The 11,843-nt window shown below is 30.3% G+C and overlaps 1 long non-coding RNA gene across 1 annotated transcript; it reads left to right on the forward strand.

Moving 5' to 3' along the window:
- The first annotated feature begins 2,947 nt into the window (after positions 1-2,947).
- Positions 2,948-9,947, forward strand: LOC133198922 (uncharacterized). Its single transcript, XR_009722668.1, has 3 exons — positions 2,948-3,028; positions 5,264-5,350; positions 9,870-9,947. It is a non-coding gene; the product is annotated as an uncharacterized LOC133198922 (long non-coding RNA).
- The last annotated feature ends 1,896 nt before the right edge of the window (positions 9,948-11,843 follow it).

Here is an 11,843-nt window from a genome sequence, read left to right on the forward strand (position 1 = left end):
AAAAATAGGAATCCAAACTTAACATACTTTAAATACTTCGAAAGAGAGAAAAAAAAAAGATAATTTTTTTTCTAAAAATCCATCCGCCACAAAATATAGTTCCTCACTTAATGCTTTTGGCATGGAATTTAAGCATGGAGTTTTAACTGAATATCATTTACTTGGTATTGTAGAATCCAATTTTGCTGAAAGAACTTGTACATAATGCAGAATTTTTGAAATATAGGTTAAGACAAAATCTGCTCAAAAGTTCAGGGGCGAACATCGTTAATTGCATAGAGAAATGGAGAAGAATGGTGGACAGAATACGGGATACGTAAAAGCTATGAAAAAGGAATCTGAGAAAATGACAATACAGGAAACAGAAGAAAGGCTGCTTGAATGCAGGTTTTGTGTTAATTACTATTTTGGGTTGAATTTCACTTTCAGTCGGAATTACTAACGAGTTTAAATCTGAACTCATTCCAATCAAAGGTTCTAGAGTAAAGATCAGGCCCCGAGATCATAAACTGAGAACAGACTTGAGTCAAAATTTTGATTTTGAATATTTTGAGTTTTCTTTAACAAACAAGTTTGCAGGTTTGTATAATATTCCAGTATAAATATATGATGACCATTTTATTCTGTTATCAAAATTATTTTCAAAATTATATGGATTTGAAATTTTGACTTAAACCTGTTCTCAGTTTATGGTCTTGGGGCCAGGACAAATAAGCAGACAAGTCAATGATTCTTCAACTTTCCGGCTGCTATCATTTTCGTTTTTTACAATCCTTCGTATCATATTCTGTATTTATAAAAGACTTCAGACACGAAAAAGTCATTCAATAATGAAGAGGTATCACAATTCCACAGCAAGGTACGTTTAATCATAGTCATTTTTTTGAAAATTTGCATATGATATACCAATTATACTAGTAACTACTTTCTGATTTTGTGTACTTGTAAACTAGGCATACAGCAACACATATCGATCATGGACAAGATGAGCAGAGGAATGAATCATCATGTACCAATGAAGACGGAATGTAAGTTAAAACATAAGGAGTTCAAATCTTGGCAAAGGTTATTATCAGGTACATTGCGACATGGACACAGCGTACAAGGTTTTGGCAAGTGTAAGTTTGACAAACACAAAACCTTCAATGCACTTTGAACCACAAATATCCTTTAAAAGAGCTGGTGACTACAAATTAATGATACAAACGGATTATCCTATAAATATAACATAACTAGATTAATAAATTGTTTGAGATTAATAAATCAAAAAGCTAGTCAAAAGGTAGAGTGCTCAATTATCAGATTCCAGTGCAATGAACATATACATTCTCTTTACAATGAGTTAAAAAAAAAAACAGACAAAATGAATAAAGCATAAACAATAATAAAAAAGAGTACTTCTTTAAAACTTATCACTGTAATCATTTTTGTCGCAACTTAAATGCCACATTGCAAAGAATAAACAAGTAAATAATCACAATGAACTTGTTGACATGACGTCATTTTAATTAAATTTTATGCAGTGCATATGCAGTGAGAGGCGGATCAAGAATTTTTTTCACAGTGAAAAATGCATTTGATCATTAAACAGAATATTATTGAGAAATGTTACATTCACCTTAAATACCAGTTCAAAACATTTGTTTTATAATAAAATAAAATATGATAACAATCGAGATGATGTATTGAATTAATTGTATACTGGGTTGCCAAGTTTAAATTTGAAGACCCTCGTAAAATCGCGTTTTCGCTAGGACAAACACTTATGAGATCTTTACCATTTTTAGAATATACATAAGGGAATGTTCCTTAACTTGAAAAGTGCTGTTGCTTTAATGAAAATGAGGGCATTACTACATAAATACATTAAATACTTTGTAAAGGTTACACATATTTCAATTTGAGCCCAATTACTTGAAACCTACACTAATAAAATGAGAATTCTATTTAAAGCAGCAGCACTTTCCAGAAACTACAAGAAACATAGAAACATTTTATCACTCAAATCTTTGATATGAAATTTGGTATGCTCTGGCGATATTGAAACTCCAAAGAACTGGAGAATATAAATTTTCAAAACCTTTTAAACATCAATTGCATCAAAGCATATGACTTTTGTACGCTTTATATAAATATTCTTAACGATAAATTGAAGAGTAGGCTCTTTGACAACACATATAACTACTCTCTTTGTAAAAGTAGAACACTACAAGTATTTTTTTAAATATCTTTTGACTGGTTACCTTGAAAAATACTTTGTTAAAAATCATCCTGAATCCACAAACAAGTCTCTGAAGCTGGCATTAAAAAGGATGCTGGAGATATTCATTGCCAATAACTACGTATATATAGTTTTAGAGAGCACACTAATGCCTGCCACATCTGTTTCATATTTGGATTTTTTACTTACCATAAAATAAAGACGGTTAACTTATAACTAAAATGTATGACAAACAGGATGAATTCAATTTTTAATATCGGGACTCTTCCTTGGGGATGCTCACTCCTCCATGGCACCTGAACTGTTGTAAACATTGGGTAAAGTGAAATATTATTCAGTTGCCTATTAGAAAAGGTAAAAAAAATAAAATTTAAAGATGTCATTAAAAATATTTAAAGTATTTAAAATCAATTAATTTTTTTTTTTTATAGTTTTTCATCAGAATTAAGTATAAATTATCTGAAAAGACTCTCTATCTACCGATTCAGATTTTAGGCTGTTGCAGGAAACAAACAAAATAAATATATAAATTGTTTAAATAATCTATGTACCAAATATAAATTAGTACGGAAATACAACAAAATAATTTATTTTGATTGTTTTCAATAAATTCAAGAATATAAATTCAATAAATTTTGCCTGCAATATATAGTAGTAATTATATCTCATAATGTTGCTGGACGAGTCCACCTATAAATAATTATTCGATTTATGTTTTAGTGCTTCAGCTACAGAAGAAGGACGTTTACGCAATGACAGGGAAACATCAGGACGTTATCCTTGTTTAGCATCCCATGGGGCGAATATGTAAGAATGCACATATTTTTATTGAAATCTTTCAGCGCTAAAAAATACCCATTATGATTGCTAATTTATCATACCAAAACATAAATAAATACATCTCACAAAATTGTTAAAATCATTGACTTGTGACACTTACAATGTTTTTGAAACTTTTAAGCATATCAAATTTCCTTGAATGGAATGTTATTTTGATAATTTAGGATAGTAAATAACGTGTATTTTTTTCCCATTTTTTAAGGATATTTCATTCGATATTAAGTTACAGTTTTTAATTCCATTTTCAAAATATATATAAGTATGCAGATCAGTAAAAAAAAAAAGCAAGCAAGCAAACAAACAAACATTTAGTTTCCTCTCTATCTTTAATATATGTATGGAAGGCAAATTGAATGACCCTCGGGAACACAAGGATATGTTTATAAAACTTGTGTTAATCAGATGCGCCGAAGTGGTTTATGTGAAATACTTCAGGAAATTGTAATTGACTGTCAACCGTCACGTGATCAATAAGTCATGTGATATCTTACCGAACACGTTTATATAAAGCTGAGAGAATCCTCGATCTAAATTGGCTATTCTTAGGTATATTTCTTATAAGTTAATAACAAAACTGACCTCGAAATGAAATATTATGTTTTAAACTTATTTTAAAGCTTCGGAAAGCCTTAACATTGCTGCGTTGTCATAATCATTGACTTGTGAAACTTACAATATTTTGAAACTTTTAAGCATATTAAACTTCCTTGATCTAATGTTATTTGCATATTAAGGATAGTAAATAATGTGTAATTATACATATTTTTAGGATATTTTATGCAAAATTTAGTTGCAATTTTTAATTCCATTTTCAAAATATTTGATCTAGAATATTAGTATGCAGATTAATAAAAAAAGCAAGCAAACAGATATTTAGTTTTCTCTCTATCCTTAATACATTCATTGAAGGCGAATTAGACGTCCCTCCATACAATCTAGACCTTAAAATTATCTGTTAATATTTAAATTTCTGAAAATATTGTTTTAGTTAATGACCACTGTATACATTTCAGTTTCTTCTATCATTTTTACTATATTTAAACAATTCTAAAATACATAAATAAAAAAAAATTTAAACAAGCCTATTTAATATCTTTTTTTCTCGTAGAAAATATATTCAATACTGCATTTGTTCAGAAAAGAAAAAAATGTACTATTTATCAACAAGACGGAGGGAGTTACTAAATAGAAAAAGTGAATGAAGATTTACGACGTACTAGATTAGAATGCACAACGTCTGTAAATTATGAAGCTTTTTGGTGAACTATGCCTGCGTGAGGCGTGGTAGTTCATGACCGCATCAATCACTAAAACGATTTTCCCCCCTAATTGAACATTTTTGCTTATCTACACTCTTAATTTCGAACAAAAAAAATAAAGTTCACAAGAGAAAGACCAAATTGCTCCTCGAACATTTGTGCTTTGTGTTTAGAAACAAAAACTTAAAATCGAAATAAAAATTACCAGACCACGATAAATGATTATATACTATGTGTGGTATTGCCTTACGGCACATGCATGATAACGTCAAAATGTCTAAAGCGACGTCACATTTTATCTTTGCTTCAAATGGTTAGTTAAGCCCACTTAAATTACGGAAATTGATCTGAAGCGTACACAAAAGTTTCCCTTTATTCCTCCCTAAACGGTCGAGGGACCAATCTTGCAAACATATAAGACCGAATGAAAACTTGAACATACATATAGTAAGTTATGAAAGACCTCTCGCTTTCACTGAACAAAATAAGCAGTCTTTTTATCGCCTGTCTGCAATGATAGCTTCTTTGTTATTGCAAACAACTTAAAAAAAATCTGATATATTTGTAACTTAAAAAAAAAAAAATTAAAAAAAAGAAAGAAAGAGAAAAGGGAAAATTTCGGAAATTTTTGTTTGCGTTTGCCCCTTCTGGAAATCACATTGTAGAATTCCAAATTAAGTCTTTTAAAAGACGTAATATTTTTGAAAATGTCCCAAAAACTATGCATCCGGTATATGTTCCTCATATTTTGCATGTACACTGATGTTAATGTAGGCTACACAATGGGATAAAACTACACAATTTCTGTCATATATTTTTTACAAAAAAAAGTGGTTTCTTTATAAACATCATCACATATTTTAAAACATGCATCTTCACTAAGGAACAATGATCACATAAATCATATCATTTCATGCAAATAATTCTTCGATTCATGTTTTAGTACCGCAGCTACAGAAGAAGGACATTTACGCAATGACAGGGAAACATCAGGACTTTATCCTTGTTTAGCATCTCATGGGGCGAATATGTAAGAATGCAGATATTTTCATTAAAACCTTTCAGCGCTTAAAATACCCATTCTGATATAAAATTTATCACACCACATCATAACTCAATGCATCTCTCAAAATTGACCAATCATTGACTTTTAATGTGACTTACAATGTTTCTGAAACTTTTTGGCATATTAAAGTATCTTGAGTACAATGTTATTTGCATAATTTAAGATTGTAAATAGTATGTTATTATACACATTTTTAAGATATCTTATGCGACTGTTAGTTGCAGTTTTTAATTTCATTTTTAAAATATTTCATCTAGAATATAAGTTTACAGATTAGTAAAATAACAAACAAACAAACAGACACACATTTAGGTTCCTCTCTACTTTCGGACCAATACAGACCTTAAAATTGTCTGTTTATGTTCAAATTTCTTAAAATATCATTCTACTTTATGACTTATATATACGTTTTATTTTATTTTTATCATTTTTCACTAGATTCAAGAAATCATTAAATAAATAAATAAAGAAAGTAAAAACAAGTCTTCTTTATATCACATTTTTCATTAAAAAGTTTAGATAAGCCCTACCCAAATTCCGGAAATTTTAATGACGCACCAACTTTTTATTCCTCCATAAGTCGAATGACCAATCCTGCAAACTTATGGAACCTTATGAAAACTTGTATTTATAAGTTACGTTAGGTACTCTCGCATTCACTGAACTAAATAGGCAGTGTTTTGTCGACAGTCTGCAACGATTTTTTTATTATTGCAAATAGCTGTTTGTCTGTATGTTTTGATCTACGGGGGGAATCGAACAAAGAGCTTCCGCTTAAAATGATATCAATTCCATTTGTATTGTAATGTTTATTTATGTTTTTACAGTTTGTTATCTTTTGTTACTATTTACAATTTCTTAAGGCATCATTACTCAATTAACATAATGCTCTCCGGTGTTTTGTAACGTCATCAAACGTCGCCATTTCTGGTGTTTTGCGTTACCACATTTCCATTTCAAAATTGGAAAACTGCCAAAAGATAAACAAATTCAGGAAATTTTCTAAATGACAACACAATACGTACTGATTTAAAATATGATAATTTCTTATCCCAAACTTTTCTATGTAACACATTTATTTCGAAACAATACTCGCATATTCCCTGATAAAGCCGCGATTTTTTGGTTGTGCGCTGTACCCGCCTGATGCACATTCAAGTATGATAAAATCCTTATTTTATCTTATTATTTATTAAAATTATTCAGATGTATTTTAATATGATAAATAAACATTTTCTGAAAATTTCAGTTCACTGAGTGCATTCTTTTTTGATAAAAATGTGACATAACTATTTTACCGGACAAACCCCTTGTAAGTCTACATTTCTCAAATTTGTATTTTAAACCTAACATTTATTATTTGTTTCTTTGAAAGTTACTTCCGAAGTTGGCTAAAACAACATTTTGTCTGTTGAAGTACCGATTCTTCCATGAATTTTGACCTAGAAGTCCTTAAGACAGGCATGCTTAAAATAAAATAACAATATTTTGAAAGGTTGTGATGTAAGAAATAATTTAAGATGGATTTCTCCACGGGCACCCCTGCTATAGGGTCGAAAATTACCAAAAAAAATTAAGAAGAAGAATATATGCTTTTGACAACTTGGTTTACTCGATACAGGTATTTTTGCCTGCAATGAGCTGCGATTGATTTCTATATATTGTATATATTCCTTAGAATTCAATAAATTTGGTGTATTACAATTTGGATTCATTCCGTCTTTGCCACCAGTATTTGTCTGGGTTATAACGCTGGAAAGTAAACGAATTATCTATATTAATTGAACTTAATAAATTTAGAATTGCATGCATAAACTTTTTATTCAATGTTCTAAATTCAGATCTCGAGTTTTGATTCAGCAGGGCTACACATCATTAACTGCAATTCCTAGGATTTGATTTATAAAATTTGTATACAATGCCATACTTTATCATATCCACGAAAATGTGTTGTAAATTAAAAAAAAAAACACATTAAGAAAAGAATACACACCATTGATATTACATTTATGTACACTGAAAAGTGGAGAAAATATCAAATAGCATTTTCAAGATAGCAAACTTAATCTGCGTTGACAATATTATGCTACAAAGTCATTACCTATGAAATCGAATCCCCAAATTTTTCATGCTTTAATAAAATGACTTAGGAGAGACAAATTACTGAATGAATGAAGCCTTAAGTCATTGATCGGAACAGAAATTGCCAAGCATTTTACACGTACAGTCCTAGAAACGTTCTGTTTTCCGATGAGCACGATGAGCAAATGCTGAGCAAAAGCTGCGCAGCACAGTTAAGGCTACAAAAAGGGGGTGGAGCCTAATTTGTACGGGAAATGTTAACTTTGACATCATAAAAATCAAAATTTCTTTAAATACTATAAAATGAAATAATTTGCTATTTGAAACTATCGGAGCCCATCAAACTATATCAATACTTACTATAACACACTGTTTGTCGTTAGTTAAATCCCACATAGCAAGGTATAAACAAATCACTGATCGCGATGCACTTGTCGATGTGACGTCATTTCGTAAAACTTGACGCAGTTTGTATGCAGTGAGAGGCAGATCAAGTAATATTTTCACAACGAAAAATGTATTCCATTATTAAATAAAATATTATTTGAAAATATTTAAGAGGCCATTAACTTGGATGCAATGTCGTCTTTATGATTTTATTCATATATATTCCGTACATTTCCTATATAATTGATACTGCCGTATATTTGTATGCAAGTACATCGGAGGGTAATGTAAGGGTCATAATAAACCGATCTAGTGCAAGGGCATACACTCAATTGATCTCAGTAAGCTTTTACATATAGACTTTAGAAGTATTTAGGTATCCGAAAAGTGCTACGATCCTGGTGAAATCTTGAAAATGAATTAATTATATCTATATTTAATGCCGTTGACCAGCAAAAAATACAGCATGCAGTCATACAAATATGATTTTAACAGTAAAATATCTGAATCTATAGAGGATCGCAGCACTTTTCAGAAACTACAATGTGTGTTGAAAATATCTATACATTAAATTTAGAATTTTAACTTGATTATGCCCTTGCACTAGTGAAATTTATTGGTGACCTCGATACTACAAGTATATGTGCTATATCACGTGACTGCCGCATCGAGTGACAAGTCTAAATATAAAATCTTATCGTCCTCAATATGTAGTTATTAACTATAATTACATTTGTCCAATATTAATAAAGTACCTAAAAGAATCGCCATCCTGATTAAGAATATATTTTTTATCACAAAAAAGTGCCGATATTTCCATTGCGCACCTTAACTGTACTGCGTGAACGAACGCAGAGCGAACGATGATTGAACGGTGTGTGAACGCTTAGCACAACTTCATGCACGGTTAGTGAACGCTGAACGGCGAGCGAGCACAGAATGGGAACGGAACGCAAACGCAAGTGAACGGTAAACGCAAGGTGAACAATTTTCCTTATATTGTACATATTATATTCTATCCTATTTCCAAATGAATAAGTATTAAATATAAAATCTTATAAATAAATTAATTGTGTAGTGTCGATGTACTTAACTACATTAAAATTGTTTTCTCTTAAATATCATAATAATTTTTTCCATGCACACTTCCAGATCAAATAATAAATATAGATTCTCGCAATATCATGAGAAAGACGATGTATATATATTTGAACATGTATATATAGAGGTATGTTAAGGTTGCACCCAGATATTTTACTTGCCTATACAATATGACGTCATAGTAAGCTTATGGCGTGAATTATAGATAGCGATTTCTTAATATCTTTATCTGAAGTTTAATTTCAGGTCCTAGAAATGACTGGAAACATATAAAACATAATAGGAACAAAATCTTTCCTTTTTTGATGGTATAAATAGCTAAGTAATTGTCACCGGGTTGAATACTGAACGAGTGACGTCATAACTGTTGATCAAAAAAATGAAAACTAAAAAGAATTCATGTAAACAAATGTATGAAATTGGAGCTTAAAAGTATATCATGTTTGATACATAAGGAATAAAAGATTAAAAATCAGGTACGTTAATTTATTCTTACCATTTCTGTCTTATAATGAAGGAAATGCCGATCAGTCCTTCATCTGTCGTTTTCTTAAGCAAAGATGCAAAAGTTCAACAATATGTGACATTCTTTGATACATAATTTGAAGGTCACCTGAGTCACTCAGGTGACCTATTACTATCCATTTTTGTCTGTATTTGTGTGTGCGTTTACATTTGAACTTTTTCAGCTTCTTCTCTGAAACCTCTGGACCAAATTCAACCACTTTTGGCATGTACACGGATGTTAGTGTAGGCTACACAATGGGATAAAACTATTCAATTTTTGTCTTTTTTTAATATAAAAAGCATCACATGTCTTAAAACTTTATCTTCATTAAGGAACAATGATCACATAAATCATATCGTTGACATTATTTCTTTCATGCAAATAATTCTTTGATTCATGTTTTAGTACCGTGACAACTGAAGAAGGACCTTTACGCAATGGCAAGAAAACATCAGGACTTTATTCTCGTTTAGCATCCCATATGTGAGAATGCAATTATTTTCATTTTTTCTATTATTTTTCAAAGTAAAATTAATTGCATCTTCAATCATTGTGCTAATGATTGACTTTAAAGACATATGTGATACTTTCAATGTTTTTGAAACATTTTGGCATATCAAACTACCTTGAATCCATTGGTATATGCATAATTTAAGATACTAAATCATGTGTAATAATTATTTTATATATATTTAGGATATTTTATGCGACATCAAGTTGGTATTTTAAATTCCATTTTCAAAATATTTTACCTCGAATATTAGTAGGCAGATCAGTAACAAGAAAATAAAATTTACGCAGGTGTGTTAAGAAAACTCTCAGATATTATGACTTGACTAAATAAATCATCAAACTGTAATTTCTTTAAAAATTCTAAATTTCCTAGATATGATATGAATGCTTCCTTATTTCTGAAAATGTCGCTTAAGTTAATGCCCGCTGTATAATTTTTTTTTTTGGGATGATGTTTCACTAGATTAAAGCAATGCCTAAATAAATATCAAAAAAAAGCCCGTTTAATAACGTTTTATCGCTGAAAATATAATCAATACTACACTAATTCAGAATACAAGAATTTGTACTATTTATCAGCAAGAAGGAGGTTCTTCATGGAATAGTTTCAGTTGAGATTTACGAGGTCTTTCTCAAGAATGCATAATACTGTATATCATAACATTTTTTCTTCTTCTTTGTAGCTCTTCTCTTGAAAAAAAGGAACCCAGCATCAAAATGGTCCATGACATTTTCAATCGAGTAGAAAATCTTCTCCGTTCAAGGGAATTTCAACCTTTTGCTTCTGAAATATTTAAATACTCCCCAAATTTAATGCATGAGCTTCAAAAACGCCGACTGGACTTAAAAAAAGAACTGTGTATAATCATTGCAGGTACAAAATGCATTCTGGGGAGGGGGTATCATAATTTATCTTTAATATCAATTATATAATTAACGAATTTGTTGTAAATTTGTATATAATGTTACATATTTATGACATCAAACTACATACGGATGTTTAAAAAAATTGCTGTGATGTCATTCTTGTGTTCCTGCAGTCTCAAAATTTACCGTTTGGCAGTCCGATATTAGTAAGCAGTCTGTTGTTAAGTTTAATATCAGACTGTGTCAATACTGATATCCCTCAAAATTGGACTGTTACTGAACAAAAGAAATTCAAGTGCGATTATTTAGCAAATACCACTGTTTGATCTTAGTTATGTGTACATACTTTTTTTAAACAGAGAGTTATTTACTGATCATAAAGAATTCGAAAACTAAAAAAAAAAGACTCATTCTGAATTAGGAGGGGATAAAAGAAGATTCAAACACGATCTCTCTGAACTCTTAATAAACATGTTTGATTTCAAGTGATGTTTTCATCCAGTGTTAAAAATTCAGAAATTCTCTTATTCTGGGTTGAAACCAATGAATATTTATTTTTATACAACAGAGTTGACTGGTAAATCTCTCATTTTAATTATAGAAGAATTCTACTTCTGGTTATATAAAAAAAATATCCATTAGATATTCAATCCTTTCTAACACAGGCTGTATATATTTTTCCATAGTAAATCTTCATAAAAGTTCTGCCCCTCCCCCATCCCGCAACACACACATACACATTTTCTGTTGCTGTAAGGTCAAAAAAACTGGCAAATTTCAGTACTTTTTTTTTTTTTTTTTAGAAAAGTGTATCCAAAAGTAGAAAAAAGGTTCAACACCCTTTCTTATATAGGATTTTCGGGTTTAAGCGGTTTACCTTGTTTTGGTAGTTGTTGCTTGTCAGATAATTTTTTGGAGGCCCCCTTTAAAAAGCGTTGCTACGGGCCTGTAAAGTTATTCCCAATGCAAATAATTAAAAAATGATATACATTCAGCACC

This window comes from Saccostrea echinata, unplaced genomic scaffold (assembly GCF_033153115.1).
Source record: "Saccostrea echinata isolate AGI-Se365-2 ecotype Australia unplaced genomic scaffold, CSIRO_AGI_Sech_v1 ptg000033l, whole genome shotgun sequence".
Taxonomy (NCBI): domain Eukaryota; kingdom Metazoa; phylum Mollusca; class Bivalvia; order Ostreida; family Ostreidae; genus Saccostrea; species Saccostrea echinata.